This window comes from Miniopterus natalensis, chromosome 8, assembly GCF_054644295.1.
Source record: "Miniopterus natalensis isolate mMinNat1 chromosome 8, mMinNat1.hap1, whole genome shotgun sequence".
NCBI classification, from domain to species: domain Eukaryota; kingdom Metazoa; phylum Chordata; class Mammalia; order Chiroptera; family Miniopteridae; genus Miniopterus; species Miniopterus natalensis.
Window position 1 is genome coordinate 17,710,109 of NC_142088.1, and position 15,978 is coordinate 17,726,086.

The following is a 15,978-nucleotide window of genomic DNA, read 5'->3' on the forward strand; positions in this document are numbered from 1 at the left end:
TTCCTGCAGCTCTTCCTAAATCACCCTCTTCGTGCCCCATGTTTTGCCTGGTAAGGATGGGGATGCTTTGCCTGGAGCAGAGATGGCCCAGCCTTCAGGCTGGTCCTCGTGTAACAGCTGCCTGGTGGCCAAGACCGGCTTCGCAGTCACTTTCAGAGAACCTTAGGACACTCTGATGTTTGGCAAGGACATGGTGGGAGCTCTGTCCTTCCTGAGACGGGAGAAACTAGAAGCCTTAGCACGAGGTCTACGTCCAGGCTCCCCAGATGCTCTTCCTCTTTCCTCCTTGTCTTCCCTCCTCTTTAGAGAAATAGGTGGCCCTCCTCCTTATTAATATTCACCTCTATTTGGCTTCAGCACCTTTTCCTGCCTCCTCCTAAGCTTCGTTTCCTTAAATATCCCCTGTGGTCTCAGTGTCAGCTTTTTCTTTCTTTTCCTTCCTGACTATAAACATGCTCTTTTTTTTCTGTCCAAAGCAAACAACCAACCACACATACAAAAGAAGTGATCAAAAAAACCCACCACCATAAACCCATTTTGTAAATCTGCTACCTAGGGCTGCAGCTAATTTCTTTTTCGCCTCCGTAATTCCTCATTTATGTACCACTGACACTTTCAATCATGTGTACTTATTATTTATTATTGTTTTTAAGTATTAACATTTAAAAATATATTATTTTTCCTTAAAATCTAATAACATGTTTCTGGAGGCACAGATACGGAAAAGATAAAACTTTTACCTTTAAGGACGTCACAGAGCTGAGGAGAAAGACAGAGATGAAAATAATTATATACCAAGATGATTTTTTGGTCATCTAGGGATGTTTTAAAGACTATGAAAGCCCCTTCTTCCCCGAAGGCACAATTAATACCAACTGAGGTCTGGAGAAGAAAGCTTCACAGAGAAAATAACATCTGAATTGAACAGACACAGGATTTTGTAAGTCAGACAAGGGGAAGACGGGTATTTAGGCAGGAGTTGCAGAAACAAGACAAGAGTAACACGAGAAAAACATGGCATACAAAGAGAAATAATTAAGTTGAGGAAGCAACTAGCCTGGTGTGGTCAGAACGAAGGAAAGGCAGTTGAGTAAGAGGGAGGGATTTGAGGTTTTCCAGAAATGGTTTGTTGGAGCCCCGTTTTGATGGGCCTTTAGTGAGTTCAGATCTTTGTACTACAGGAAAATTTTAAGTAGTGAAAAGAAATGATCTGATGTATATGAAAAAAATCACATGATGCCAGCATGCAGGAGAGTTGGGTTTTAAGAGTCAGGATAAAGCCTTTGAAAGGTACAGGTACTGGAGACCTGGGCTGAAGGAGTAGTAGTGCCCAGCCCTAAGATTAGGAAGTAACTCAGTAACCACATAATAATTTTCCACATTCTACTTAGGCAAAAAGCAGATTTCTAATGGCTTCAACACTTTCCCCAAATGGACTGAGATAAGGCTACTCCAACTGGTGTACAGAATTTTCTGAAGGCAAACATCTGGCAAGATTGGACTTTTAAGACCTCCCCTAGAAAGCCACCCTTTTTAAGTGACTTCTACTCATAGCCAGTGAAAGAATTAGATGCATAATAACCATACCTGGACCACCATTCTGTTATTCTAAGCATTAGAAAAACTTAGTGCTCATGAGCACCCAATTTTTGTCTTTTCCTATTTCCATTTGGCCAAACTGTTAAAAGGCAAGACTTACTAACAGCACCCTCCTAACAAGAACTGCAGCCTTTTGCAGCAGGTGGTGCCCACCTCTGCCTACAGAATTACAGCCCAAACAATCTGCTTGGAACTACCGAGAAATTAGTAGAATGTGCTTCTGACTCAGCCTGTTAAGTAGGAGGACTGTTATTGTTATTTTAACTCCTGCCGGAGTATGTGGGCAACTCTCCCTCTTTCTGTCTCTAGTTAGCCATGAGACATCCCTCTTCAAAACCTCAACCCTGGAGTAGGTTCTTGCTCACTAGGAGCCTGAACAGTTTGAGGTCTGGGTATGACTGCCAGCTGATAGTACAGATTAGGATAGGCTTTCATAAAGAGACCATCTGACATCCTAATTTACCAATATTATTTATTTTTAGAATGTTGAATCTGCCTTTAAAATTATTCACATAGAGTGCCATGGACCAGAGCTAAATGCTGATGAGACAATAATCAGTACAAGTCAAGGTACTTATTTTCAGAGAATACAGTGAAAATACCATGGCTTCTTTCTCTTTTCCTTAACTGTTCCGGTATTGTGGTCCTACTGTGTGTCTTTCTCTTGCCAAATGTTCACAACAATGTCAACACTCATCAAGTGCTGCTCCTAAGGAATATTGTAAAAATAAAACAAAAAATCATCCTGTTTTATAGAAAATTGTCTTAAAGGCTAAACTTCACCCATCTGTGAATGATGAAAAGGTATAAGTATATTCTGAAAATAAAGTAAAATCTACGCAATGTCAGGTTGTAGCAAATCTTGTTGTTTAGATAAAAGACTGCGTGGAATAACAAAATAAGTATTTTTTGTTCTTTTAAAATGGTTTCCTCATTTCTACCTCGCTGATTTGTCCCTAATTTGTCTTTGTGTTTTTGGTACTAAAAATTAAGATTCAGGATTACATATTAGTAGAATAAAGTTTTGTTATAATGCTATAGAATTATGTGTCAAAACATCCATGAAAGCTTTTTAGGGTTTCAGAACTGTTGCACTCTATTAGAAATAAACTGAAGGAATCTTCAAAAGGGCAACAACTATCACTGATGTGCATTAAGGATACTGTGTGTGCTGAGCATCGTTTCATAGTAACCCTTGCATACTCATTCAGTCCTTCAACAAGTGAGGGTCCTCCAAGATAAAGACACTACTCTTGACACAGCTCAGAATGTCAAACAGTCTCTGCTCTCAGTGGGAGGACAGCATGTTGAGTGATGTCAGAGAGGTAGATGGGTTATATAGCACCTTGCTGGCCACAGGAGTGTGGGCATTATTCTGACTGTTACAGGCAGCCACTGGTGAATTTTGACCAAGAGCTGTATCAATGGATTAAGATCTATTAAAGATCACACTAGGTGAACAGCAGGTTATAGATCAGCAAGATCAAGCACAGGAGGCTACTGCACTAGTCAAGGTGAGAGGGTGGATTTCAGTGATACAGGTAGAAATAATGAGAAACATCAAATTCTGGACAGGGATGATCTTGGTACTATTGTCTGCTATGAGGCTTAAGGAAGTTGAACAGTATGTCTCCAAAAGACTGCAGAGGCTGGAATGAAACTAATTGTCAAGGCTGTTTACTACTCTATCATGTTTACATGTGGCTTTTGTGTCAAAGAGATGCTGATATATCAACCTTTACATTTAGAATTAAATGTATTAGGTTTGAAATTTTTAATTCTAAATTTACAGATTAGTAATAGCAAATGACTGCAAAGACTTTGTCATTTACAAAGCATTTTCACTCCTGTTAACCCATTCAATTTAATCTAATTGGCATGGTTAGATGACTGCAAAGCTAAACAATGTCAAGATAACAAAGCAAAAGAGATATCTAATTAAACAGTCACATTTATGGTATCACCAAATAAATCACTGCTGTTCCCAATAGCCTGTTTTTTCACTCTAGGTAGATATTGTGTCCTCTCTGTTTTTCTAACATCAGCCTTCTCAATTTACATAAAAGGATCCAAATAAATTTTGGTGGAATGAATTAAACTGCTATTTTTGTGTCCAATAGGTTAGGTGTCCCCAATTGTTTTCCTGGTAGGCAGCATAGCTTGAGAGTCTCAAAACAGTGAGTTTGACTCCAAGCTCTGCAATCACTATATGATCTTGAATAAGTTACCGGACATATTTGGGCCTCAATTTCCTCATCTGCAAAATTGCAATGCACTTTTGACCTGTGAGGCTGACGCAGTATCTTGCATTTACTCCTATTTTCTCAGGAAAGGTTAGTCTATCTCTTCTTTCTCCCCCAACTCTGACGGAGCAGTAATTTACTCCCTTCAGAAAATAAAGGTTATAAAAGAGTCTTTACCTATAAATCTTACTACTGTTTATTGACATTTATTTCACCTTAAACAAATTCTAGAATTAACTATGTTAGAGAAAATTAGAAAAAAAAACATTTTTTAAAGAAGGTTGTCTCATGATTTTGAAAGGAATTTGAGCAATTAACATGAGGCAAACAAGGCTTTTTCTTTTAAATATCTTTTAATTTCAAAGGTAGTATTTTATATTTGGAAATAGCATTTCATCTATGGGGAAATAAATCATATTTCAATTACTGTGTTATGGCAAAATCATCGAATCATGAGTCCCATTAGTTAGCAAGATCCTTACAGCCAATTAAAAAAAAGTGCTTTTCTAATGAGAAAAAATAAAACATAAACCCGACTGGCATGACATCACATATTAAGAACTTTGGATTTCTTATATATGAATCCTGAAGATGCTTTGATAGCCATGCTTAAACCATTTTAGCATTAAATCTTTTAAAGGATGAAAGTTATTTACAGGTAATATTAAATAATACTAAGCACCAGATGATTGAAACATTAAAATGAGTCAACTTGATGACAGAATGAGTCAACCATATCTTCCTGTATCAATATGGATGGAGCTCTAAATATAATGTTAGGTGAAGGCAAGCTGCAAAAGAATATTTACGGTATGATTTCATTCACGTAAACTTGTAAAATGCAGGCAGTTATATGGCACATTGTTTCATACAAGTCATTAAAGTATCATCTTCAGGGTTGTACACCTTTTAGGAAGAGAGGAAGGGGAGCTTTTGCTGTTTCTGTGATGGCTTATTTCTTTAGAAAAGATTTGAACACCATACAAGGTGATCACTTCGTAAGGTGTATAAAAGCCTAATCACTGTGTTGTATACCTATAACTAATATAATAGTGTCTATCGACTATAATTAGAAGATAAATTTTTAAAAGATTTGAACAAAGCTGACTGTTAGCATTGGCTTAATCCAATGTGGTTGACATTTGGGTGTTCATTATAAATTTTCCATATTTTTCTTTGTAAACTTTCTTGATTAAAAATAAAATAATAAAGAAATAAAAACAGTACAGCATGTATTGCTGCGGCCAATTTAAAATGGGATAATCAGTACCACTAGTAAAAAGAAACTAAGTTAAAATGCATTCTTCATTTCCTAGAGTAAAAAAATCATTCATTTGTATTCTTTCTGTAATATTATTCCACTTTTATTATAGAAATTTTGAGTTTAAAGAAAGATGAAAAAAAAGGAAAATATTCTTTCTGCTTGTAAATCGAGCTAAGTATATACATTTCTTTACTCATGCAACAATTTGAAAGTAACAAATACAAACCTAAAATAAATGTTTGCCTACTATGGCTTTTTCAATAAATGCATTATATATTTTTTCTTCCATAAATTCAGATAGAACCAACTCAAAACATAGGTGGGTCTGATTGCTAGACATTTCTACCATGACATGAAACTAGAATAGCAGCTGGGGCTGGTGATCTTTCCAGTGTCTGCGGCTCCCAGATCCATGTATACAACCTTGGGTGAACTACATCTACCTACCTCCTCTCTCTGCCTCAGGCCCCTAATCTGTAAAATGGGGATGACCCCTGTTCTTTACTCATAGGGTTGTTGTAAGGAATAAATGATTTAACTTATGCAAAGTAAGTCATATAGGATCGTCTGGCAAATGTTGAGAAAATACTACTGGTATTGTCATCCCTAACAGAAGTGACAGGCTTAGTTTAATCCTCACTTCAGAAAAAGATCTTTTCATTTGTTTATTACTGAATCTTTCAAAACATTAAGTGCTATTTTAATGATCCTAATTCTATGAACTGTAGAATTCATGTGTATTTCTCCCTTATCAAAATGAACTGATATTTATTTAATAAAGATTTTTAAAAATATATTGTTAACAGTTATTTTTCACAATTGTGGGCAACTTTTCATTGTAAAGAGGATGGGACTTACCTATTCAAGGAAGAGTAATATGGTAAGGTTTGTTATGTTGTGTTCTCAACGGGTTAATAATAGGTTCTGGCTTCCTTCTGTAAAAAAAGAATTTAGGAAATTAATAATTTACTCTCTGATCCATATAAATTAATTACATCACATGAATAAATACCAAATTCAACTTGTGTCTTTCTCTTTTTGTATTGGGTAACTATGAGACCATGAGATAAATTTCCGGATGGTTCTTTATAGTCAAGACATTGAGTATTTACAATCTGCCAGGCACTCTTTCAGGTATTTGGAATAGAGCAGTGTTTCTCACTTTTCAGCTTCATTCCAGTGAAGCTACGTTAAGTACTATATCGAAAAAATTTTTTAAATTGTTTTTAGCTAATAAATAGCAGGCATTTGTATTCTCTCCCAAGAGAATGTGTTCATCCTGGTAAATTGTTAATTATACCCAGTTAGCTTTAGCGATCTGGGCCTCTAGCCCAGTTCGTATTGACTCTCTCTACCGCAGGATGGAGAGGGCTTTTTTTTTTTTCCTTAACAATGAATTAAATTTTCTCTATAGATACTAAACTTCTTTTGACATTCAGAATCCTAAAAGTCATTTTGGATTAGTACTTCTGCTTAGAAATTTCACTAGAATAATACAGAGTACTTCTTACTAATATGGTACCTAGAAAAAAATACAATTACTAGAAGGCACTGGGCTTGTTTTGCACCTCATAAGCCATTCAGGTGTAATCATCTTCACCTATGGAGGAGACTACAAAGGGCAAACCATACAAGAATAAGTGTCCTTAAAGGCAAGGGGCAGAGTTGCGGCCCAGCTGGAAGTCCTGCTGTCTTACAATAGGTGTCTAAATCTATGCGCATCTCCATGTGTTTTCGCCAGAGCCAGTGTGATTTCACCCCTGGAGGGTGGACCCCATCATATCCTCAAGGAAGATGTTGCTTTACAAGGAGCCCTCTAAGGCTCAAAATGAGATTGATAGCTATTAATTCTTCTCCAAGGCCCAGTGGGAAAGCAAGTGTGGAAAGACAACAAGCAGGTGGCTCAGTTCTTCTCCATGACCTCCCAAGAACAATGGGTATATGGACATGAGCAGACAAGGGTTTGATTAAAAAATAACAAGAGTTTATTGGCACAGAAACCACATCCACTCGTTTCCATGTTGTCTGCGGCTGCATTCCTGCTGCACTGCCAGACTGAGGAGCTGTGACAGAGACTGTATGGCCCTTTACATATTTATGTATGGCCCACAGTATTGACTGTCCCTTTACAGAAAACATTCACGGACACTTATCTATTACCAAAGAACATGTTCATCATTTGAGTAATATTAAGAACAATCTTTTAAAAATAACATCCTGTCTTTTACAGTCTTCCCAAAATTAACTCAATAGTTATATGAATGAAAATAAAATTTCTGCCATAAACACTTAAAAACTAATTTCATTCCAGCAGAATTTAGGAATTATTGGGCAAAGAATGAGATGACTGTTAAAAAATTGAAGGTACCCAATTCGTCATAAAAAGAATGGCCAATTTATCTATCATCCTGACCTTTGCGTTTCTTTGTTTGTTATAAAATTAAAATGACTATTTTTCTGGACTTTATTTATGATCGAGAGATAAATACCATCTGGGATTTTTTTTTAAAGAAGCACTTACAGCCTATTCCATCCAGCACATAAAATTGAATCGTCATTTTAAATTAATACAGTGCAGTTAGAAGTGATCATTTTTATCCCATATAAAAAGGATTAACTTACTTTAACACAGTTTGCATTATGAGTACTATTTGGCACAGTTTTAGTACTTGTTACATTATATACAGTGAATACAGCATCCCTAAAACAATATTAGCAAACATTTATGTAGCATTTATTATGTGCCAGAAAATATTTGAAGCACTTCGTATGTATTAGTTCATTTATTCCACACTATCACCCTCTAAGACCGGCAATTATTGTTATCCCTACTTAACAGATGGGAAAACTAAGGCAAAGACTTGAAATGCCCTTCTTGGCACGACACAGCTAGAAAGTGACTAACCTTTCAGCCATATACCAACTCTTTATAGACCCTGAGGGTTGGTTTTAGGTCTTTAATTCTGGTTAAAGACCTTTCCAAGCATAAAAGCTTTGTGAGAAGTGGTATTTCAAGAATGGCAACTTTCAATTTTCTAGAAATACTAAGCACATATATTATTCAGCATATTCAGCTTCTTGAACAAATTGGAGTTTACTCAGCTGTGATCCAGTCTCTGTCCTCTACTCCATTTTTTCTACCAAGTTTGCTTATGCCCCATTCCAGAACCTCTTAGCACTGGGTCTAAACATTGTTGAGAATCAGGACTGATAATACCCTGACAAAGCCAAGTGGTTAACAACTATCTTTAAGGGCTAGCCCACACTTGTCGAGAACAGAAAGAGCACTGGCTTCACAAAGTCAGGTGAGTAAATCGGTTAAAGAGGAACCCAAAATAAACACTTGTTTAACTATAAACAAAAGTTATCAGGTGATTACTCAGATAAATAAGATGTGCATACAGTGAACTCAGGCTGCATATAATACAAGTTTGGCTGTTGGCATATTTATGTGCCAGTTATGTGACACCTATGGCAGTCAAGTTAGAATCTTGTGAAGAACATATTCCCAAGATAGAGCTTTGTCAACTGATAGAAGAATCATGTTTAATTCATTAATGAGGAAAATATTGTCAAGGGATTTATTAAGCAACAAAGTCAAGACAAAATCTTCCCTGGATTGTTAGGCCAGGATATGCTTTGCATTAAACTTTGAAACATTCTAGCATAAGTATCATTTGGTTATTTTTCATGTTTTGATAGACTTTGTCAGATAAGCTGAACATTGAGATGCTTGAAGTTGCTGGAATCCTGAAGAGCCGATGGCTAAACTTAGCTTCATTGGCTAGCATCAGCCTATTCCACGGGCTCTCAAATAAACAGCAATAACATATTCTCCATGTCCTCCATCAATCTGCTCTATGAGATTTTGAACAGTTCGTGTAATTCAGTGCACTTGTCCAGGACAACAAGACTTCAGCTACTGGGAACTGAACTGCCGATACTTGGGAAAATACCCACCGCCCAAGCAGTCTTTAACTTGAGCAATGGCCAACATAAAATCATCTAGTCTAACATGCCACTAAACCATTTCTATTCCCTAACAGGTTCTGAAGCAGTTCATTACCTCTACTTATTTGTTAGTAGCTGAAAGTCAAGGTGAACCAAAACCACTGACGGTTTTAAGAGAACATTCTGTTTCTGGCCAAGGAAACATACTTCAAAATATACGTTTGAAAGAATTAAGGATGCTTAACAAAAGCTCTGTACAAAACGTATGATCTCAAGTTGTCCAGAGAATCTAGGTAAGGTAGAGAGTAAGAGTTTTCTCCTTTCATCCCCAAACCTGCTACTTCAGGTATTGCCAAGGACTAGCAGACTGGGTTAAGCCGACTTAGTAGAAATAATCCAGTCTAGCTGAGAGCATCTCAATACAGTTCAAGGCAATAAAAAAAGGAGACAGGATTGAATTAGCCAGAAAAGTCAGGTTTAAGTCTCAGAGTCTTTCTATATTAAAGGTTTACATCCTGTTCATACAAATCCTGATATGAGTAGGGTAATTCCCCAGCCCGCCTTTCTTTCTCCCATGCAGTGACCCAGCAATGGGGGTGTGTTCCTCTTGTGGCTCAACCCAGGGCCCCCAGGGCAGCAGGAGGAAGACGCCGAGGGCTGTGCCCTGGCTCTCAAATGCTTTAACACAGAAGTGACACACAGCACGTCCTCTCACAGCCCACTGAGCTCAACTAGCCACATGGTTCTGCCTGAATGCAAGGGACAGAGAGAGGGGCAGTGTAAATGGAGATTTGCTGAGCAATAAAGATCTCTGGCAAGAGTGAAAGAGGCATGCTATGCCCAGTAGCTACTGTAGGGTCACGTTTAGATTCCTTACTTTTAGAAAAAGAGATGAAAAGAAATAATGCTCCATGATAGCAGCTCAAATCTTATTTTGCAAAAATTGTTAACACGTGACTCTGAAAATATGTAAATATAAATAAATATTTTATCTTATGAGTGAACTGGCACCGCGATATAGAGAACCGTGGGCAGTAGAGGGACACAGGTGCCAGTGTTTTCACTTATTTTTATATTACACTGCTGTTTTCTGCTCGCATTCAGAATACACATGAAGAAACAACACTTCTTTGCTTGACAGAAAGCCACCTGTTCATTTGTTCCTAATTTTCACACAAACACTGACCACTATTAAATTGGAGAATAAATTAATGCAGATACGCAGGTTCATGAAGTATAAAGAGAAGAAACAGAGGATGTCACAGACCTTACCTTAGTGAAAAACATTAAATTTCTAGGCCAGCCCTCAAGGGCTTCTATACCATGACCGCACCCTACTTTTTCAACTTTACCCCCAACTTTCTACACCATCACAAACCCTCACACATGCTTTGGTATGTCCTTTTGTAGACCTACTAATTGCCCTTTTCACTTCACCTTCATATTTTTCTTCTCTCCTTCTGAAAAGCCCTCTTCTTTCCCTTTTTCATCTCTTCCTCTCACCTGTCTCCCCCTCCCTCCCTCCAGTCCATCCCTCCTCTGGGTTTGTCAACTTCTAGTTGACACTGAAGCTCTTTTCTTAATGAAGTCTCGCCAGCTACCTCTAGAAAGGTCTCTGGTCTCTGTCCACGGGCGTGTGGTTTATGTTTCTGTCACTTATTTGGCATTCATATGAACTACTTGTATTGTGAATTAAGGCTCCTTAACATTGTGAATTAAGGCTGCTTAAAATCAGAAGGTCACATCCCTGGCCTTTTTTTACTACCTTATTTCAATCCTAGAAGCCACTGGTTTCTATCAAATATATGACTTTTTTCCCCCATTAGTATTTTCAATTCAAAATGAATACAAATAAAAGAAAAATTACTAAGCCATATAAAAGTCGACCACGCATTTCAAGTCAGGCTGCCATGTTACCAAATTTCCCCAGGAAGAGACAGCACTTACACTCCCATCACTGTCCAGCTCCCGCACCACCGGCAGCGCTGTGGTCATTTCTGTTTCCCGCCCACCCCAGCCCAGCGAGGCTGTAAACTCCAGAAGGGCGGGGCCAGGGTCTTTAGTGTTTACTGCTACGCTGCCTGTCTGGTAGTGCTTGCTCACTGACTCTTCCTCAACCGAATGAGAAACTGAGGCAGGCACTACAGAAACCGGAAAAGCGTGCTAAGCTTTAACTTTGGGCGCATGAACTCCTCTGTTCCAAGCAACGAGCCATCCTCTCCACCTGGCTTACTGTTTTTCTGATTTGAAAGTGGGTGGCTAGTAAGGTTGAATGAATGAATAAATGAAAGACTAACAGTTCGTGTCCCTAACCATTCTGACTAGAATTTAAGTTAGATCTCTGACATAAAAATAGCAGAAACTTTGGATGCAGCAGCTGTGCGGGACCCTGGCATATGTATGACCTTCTGGCTGTGACACAGTGGGCAGGTCTTCCCACTTTTGGCATCTTCAGTTTTATCACTAGTAAAGTGGAGATTATTGGTGAGATTTCCCTTACAAGGCGCTGCAAGAATGAAATAAAACCGTCTGTAGAAAGTGCTTTGCCAACTGTGGCTCTCAGTCCTAGGGCACTGCTCTGCCACGAGGCACTGCTCGGGGCCCTGGCGCAGAGACCGTCTTCCCTTGAGCCGAGGGGCCACCAAAGCGCGGCTTCTTAGCTCCCACGCTTCTCCTGAATTTTGCTAAATGCCGTTTGTAAGCTCTTAGGACGGACGGTCTTTCAGAAAGACTGTGCCAGGGAAAGAAAGCGTCTCGTTCCCTCCTAGTGCCAACTTCACCTGCCGGGCGCCTCTGCCCACCTGCGGGGACATACAGAAATTTCTCTGTGACCCCGTGAGGGGAGCCGCATTCTAAAGAAGCAGGGCCCAGCCGGGCGTGGCTCAGCGGTTGAGCATCGGCCTAGGATCCAGGCGATCGGGGTTCGATTCCCAGTGAGGGCACATGCCCGGGTTGCGGGCTGCAGCCAATCAATGACTCTCTCATCGTTGATGTTTCTATCTCTCTCTCTCCTTCTCCTTTCCTCTCTCTAAAATCAATAAAGATATATTTAAAAAAATAAAAATAAAAAAATAAAGCAGTGGGAATCCCTCTGGCCGCTGGTGCTCCGTGCCCTGGGGATGCGGGTCCTGCCTGCGGGACAATGAGAAGACCTGCACGCAGAGAGAGGACACATGGGGGGCGGGGGGACACGCTGGGCCGCAGTCATCTGACCTGGAAAATGAAAGTCTAGCAGATCTACTTTTAGCCTGAAGAGCTGGACACTCTAGAAGCAGAGAGATGTCATGAACTGGCTGGGGCAGGGTTTACAATTCAGGGCGATCGCAGCTGATTCAGGCCCTTCATCTTTTGCTGCATATAGATCAAGAGGCAAAAAGTGTGATAACTTAACACAGGGGGGACTGAGTTGGCACCCACCCCTCCCCCTGCTGTCATGTTAATTTGAAGTATCTCGGTTCCTCCCTGAGTTATTTTCTTAACAACGGCAGCCAACATTTTATTACTAAAGAAATTGCCAGTAATGACCCCTTTTAAGAAGGGAAGCTTCTTAGCCGAGTGAGAACATTACTTGCTGGCTGGGAGGGCAGATCAAAGTAAAAGCTGGCCTTGAAATACACCTGCATGCACTCTTATAGCACTCCCGGTGCTCTGGAAACGCCGAAACAATGCGCATGCATCCACGACACAGTCACTCGCCCATCAGCAGCTTAGAAATACTAAGACGCACAGGGATATATCATTAAGATTTCACCAGACAAAAGGGGAGGACTTGGCACAGAGAGGCTGGTAACAAAAAAACAAAAATGAAAAGAAAGAAAAAGAGAAAGCTTGCCTCCCTACAAACAGGAGGCAAAGGAGGAGGCAGAGGTCTGCTGCGGAGCTCTTTAAAATGTTTTTCCCCTCTTTTATTATTCTGTCGGTGGCCAGGCAACTCCCCTCCTTTGTGCTCTTTTCAGAATGGTGTTCGATTATTATGCTTTATTTAATTGGCTTAGATTTAAGCAAACAGACACCACTGGATGCAGGGCGGTGGGAACGGAGGAGGGAGGAGTGGGGAGATCAACACGGGAGGGGCACGGGGACAGAGGGACTGAAGCCAGCACTGCATGTTCCCGAAGGCTTTCATCTAAAGCTCCTAGTGGCCACTTAAGGTCTATAATCAAGCCACGTGTGTCTGATTTAAACAAAATTTAAACATATGAAAATAAGATTAAAGTCTAAACTAAAAAATAAAACAAAAAACAGCAAGTCAGCCAATGAAGCTGCGAATATTCCAGCTGCTCTAATTACCGTGGCTCCAAAGGCGTGTGAGGGCTGCTAAGGCTTTCCTGGGGTTCCTCTGGCCTTCCCTGGGCTCCCCTGGGCTCCCCTGGGCCTACGTCAACCACCTTTGGTATTTGCAGTCACAGAAGGTTGCTTCAGAGGTAGGGTTTCGCCCTCATACCTGGAAAATGGTTTTTAGAGCTACTCTGGGCCAATGAACAGTCAACAGTGTTTAAACAATTATTTTGACTTCGAAAATGTATTATTGTTTGTGTGGCTCCCAGTAATTACATTACATAAAGTCCCATTTGGAGTTTTAGAGGGATCTAACTCCACACATGGGGCTATTCTCCCACACTCCCAGGACTGCCCACATCCCTTCAGGATCTCCCAGCAGTGAGGGCCACCAGCCTGCTAAGTGCCACCTACATCTAGTGACTGGCATTATTTCACCTTTAGCAAGGGCTTGAGCTTTAAGGATTTTAGAAGTACCTTCTTAGTAAGGGAGTACAGATCCCACAGTACAGTGGTTTTGTTTTACTCTGCTTTATTTATGATTTTAGTTTTCTATCTCACATCTACCTTATTTATCAATGCAATGCCAAACTCATTCAGCTAAAAGCAAACTCATGCAGCTAAAGAAAAGAGGGGGAAAAAAGTTAAAAATAAGAGACTGGAAGTCATTTCTGACTTTCTCTTTGCCTCACATTTTTGAGGGCTCTATCTAGTTAGCAAGAGCTGCATATGTTTTCCCTCTGCACAGCAAGTCAGCTTCAAGCTCTTAAACTATTCCCACTGGTTCTTTGGAGATCTCCTGGTAACTACACGGGGTTTGGGGGTGGGGTGATGAGACCCTGGTCATAATAGAAGTTAATCTTACCAACAGCTCCAGAAATTGGCTGAAAGCCGTCGCAGTAGAGTATAGATTCATGAGATCCTGATATAACTTTAAAATATAAACTAAAATCTGGAATATAGATTTCTACTAAATTGTTCATAAGAAAACACATATCCTCTGCTGTTAGACCAAGAGATAAGAGCCTTTAACTGTCAGAAGAAAGTTATAAGCTTCTCTGTTCTTAAATAAGATTCTCTTTGAAACTTGTTCTAATAAGATATTTTTTATGTCTTAAAGGAGCCCATGCACTATCATCACAAAAATCATCGACCATTCATTTTTCACCATGTTCTCAAAACAGTATTGACTCTGTGTAGCATCATCTAATCGTCTCTAAAGTTACGGTGTAAATATAAATGTCTATTTAACAGCTCATTCGTTTAATAAAATACTTGCTATAGTTGCCCACTGAAAGCACAGTCAGTTTCCAATGGGGACCACAAGGAATTGCATTTATGCCATTATGTGGCAGCTGAGAGACTCAGTCACAACAGACCCAGGGGAAATTTCTGGTTTCCAATTTCCCAGGGAATTGTGTTTTGAGCATTGTACAAATGAATAGTCATTTCTCTTAAATAATTAATTAAATAATGAAGATCCTTTTCCTCAAAAAGAAAAAATCTGTGGAGATACTTTTAAAAAGAAATCATTGTTATTGTAATTACGCCTCCTTAAAAGTCAAGTTAAATTTCTTAATCTGATGGCCTCATAACTGAAATGCAAACATATTTTTTAAATACAACCAGAGTAATAACTATAAAATGTGTTTCATTGTCCCTCTCAAAACTGCAAGAATTGTTTATATTATACTTATTACATTGGCAAAAGGTTTGATCTCCTTTCGAGTAAAAGCCTATAAAACAGAGATGATTGTCAGGATATTTTTTAATTGAATAACTTCATTATTAGTGCCCAGCGAAAGTACCGAATGAAATGAATCGTGATATAGCACACATATCACAGAGTCATCTCTGTTAGGCAAAATTCTTGTAAAAAAATCATGCTTTTAAAAAGCCCAACAGCCATGTCTTCCAGCTCCTTTATGGGGTTACACAGAGCTTTTTCTTTTTTTATACTTTTTCTTTTCTTTTTCCTTTTTTGGGGGGGTTGGGGGGTAATGGTACAGACTAGTAGGTTTTAGGGTCACTTTTTGGTTTCCTTTTATATCCTCTGCTTGTTAAATTGTAACAACTGGGAGCAATTTTCTCATATTCACACTATTCCTGCCTGTAAAGTGTTACCTCTGGAAGCTTCTTTTAGAAAAGCGTCAGACAGTTGTGCTTAGCGAGAGGCTCATGTGTTGTACTTTATTCATTATAAATCTGTAATTTTGTTGATGACCATGGATTTCAGTGGATGCTGATGGGCTGTTAGACTCATATATGAACAATATTTCTTACAATAGGGAACCAGTAAAGTGGTTATAGTGAGAGGCTGCTTAACAGAAAGACCTCTTGTAGCAAGTTATTCAATTTTACTGGGCCATCATTTCTTCATCTATAAATTATGGATCATAATATCTACTTTCTAATAGAACAATTTGAAGGACCAGGTATAGGATAGAGAACGCTTCTTACAAGGGGTGTGACAAACATTCTCTGTGTGTTACATGGTACTAGGATTATTATACAACTCTATGAATTGGGTAGGGCTCTGCTGAGTCAAAGCAAAGATCATCTTAGTCAATGAAACAGTTGTTTTTTTCCTGTATTTAAGTATACATCTCTTAAGATACTGGAAAAAATACTAAGTATTCAGAA

The 15,978-nt window shown here is 39.1% G+C and overlaps 1 protein-coding gene across 1 annotated transcript in view; it reads right to left on the reverse strand.

Moving 5' to 3' along the window:
* MAP2 (microtubule associated protein 2) overlaps positions 1-15,978 on the reverse strand; it is a 214,141-nt gene that overhangs the window by 69,757 nt on the left and 128,406 nt on the right. Inside the window, exon 3 of the mRNA XM_087819610.1 lies at positions 5,965-6,041. The gene's annotated coding sequence lies outside the window, so the exon portion shown is untranslated. The remainder of the gene's footprint in view (positions 1-5,964; positions 6,042-15,978) is intronic.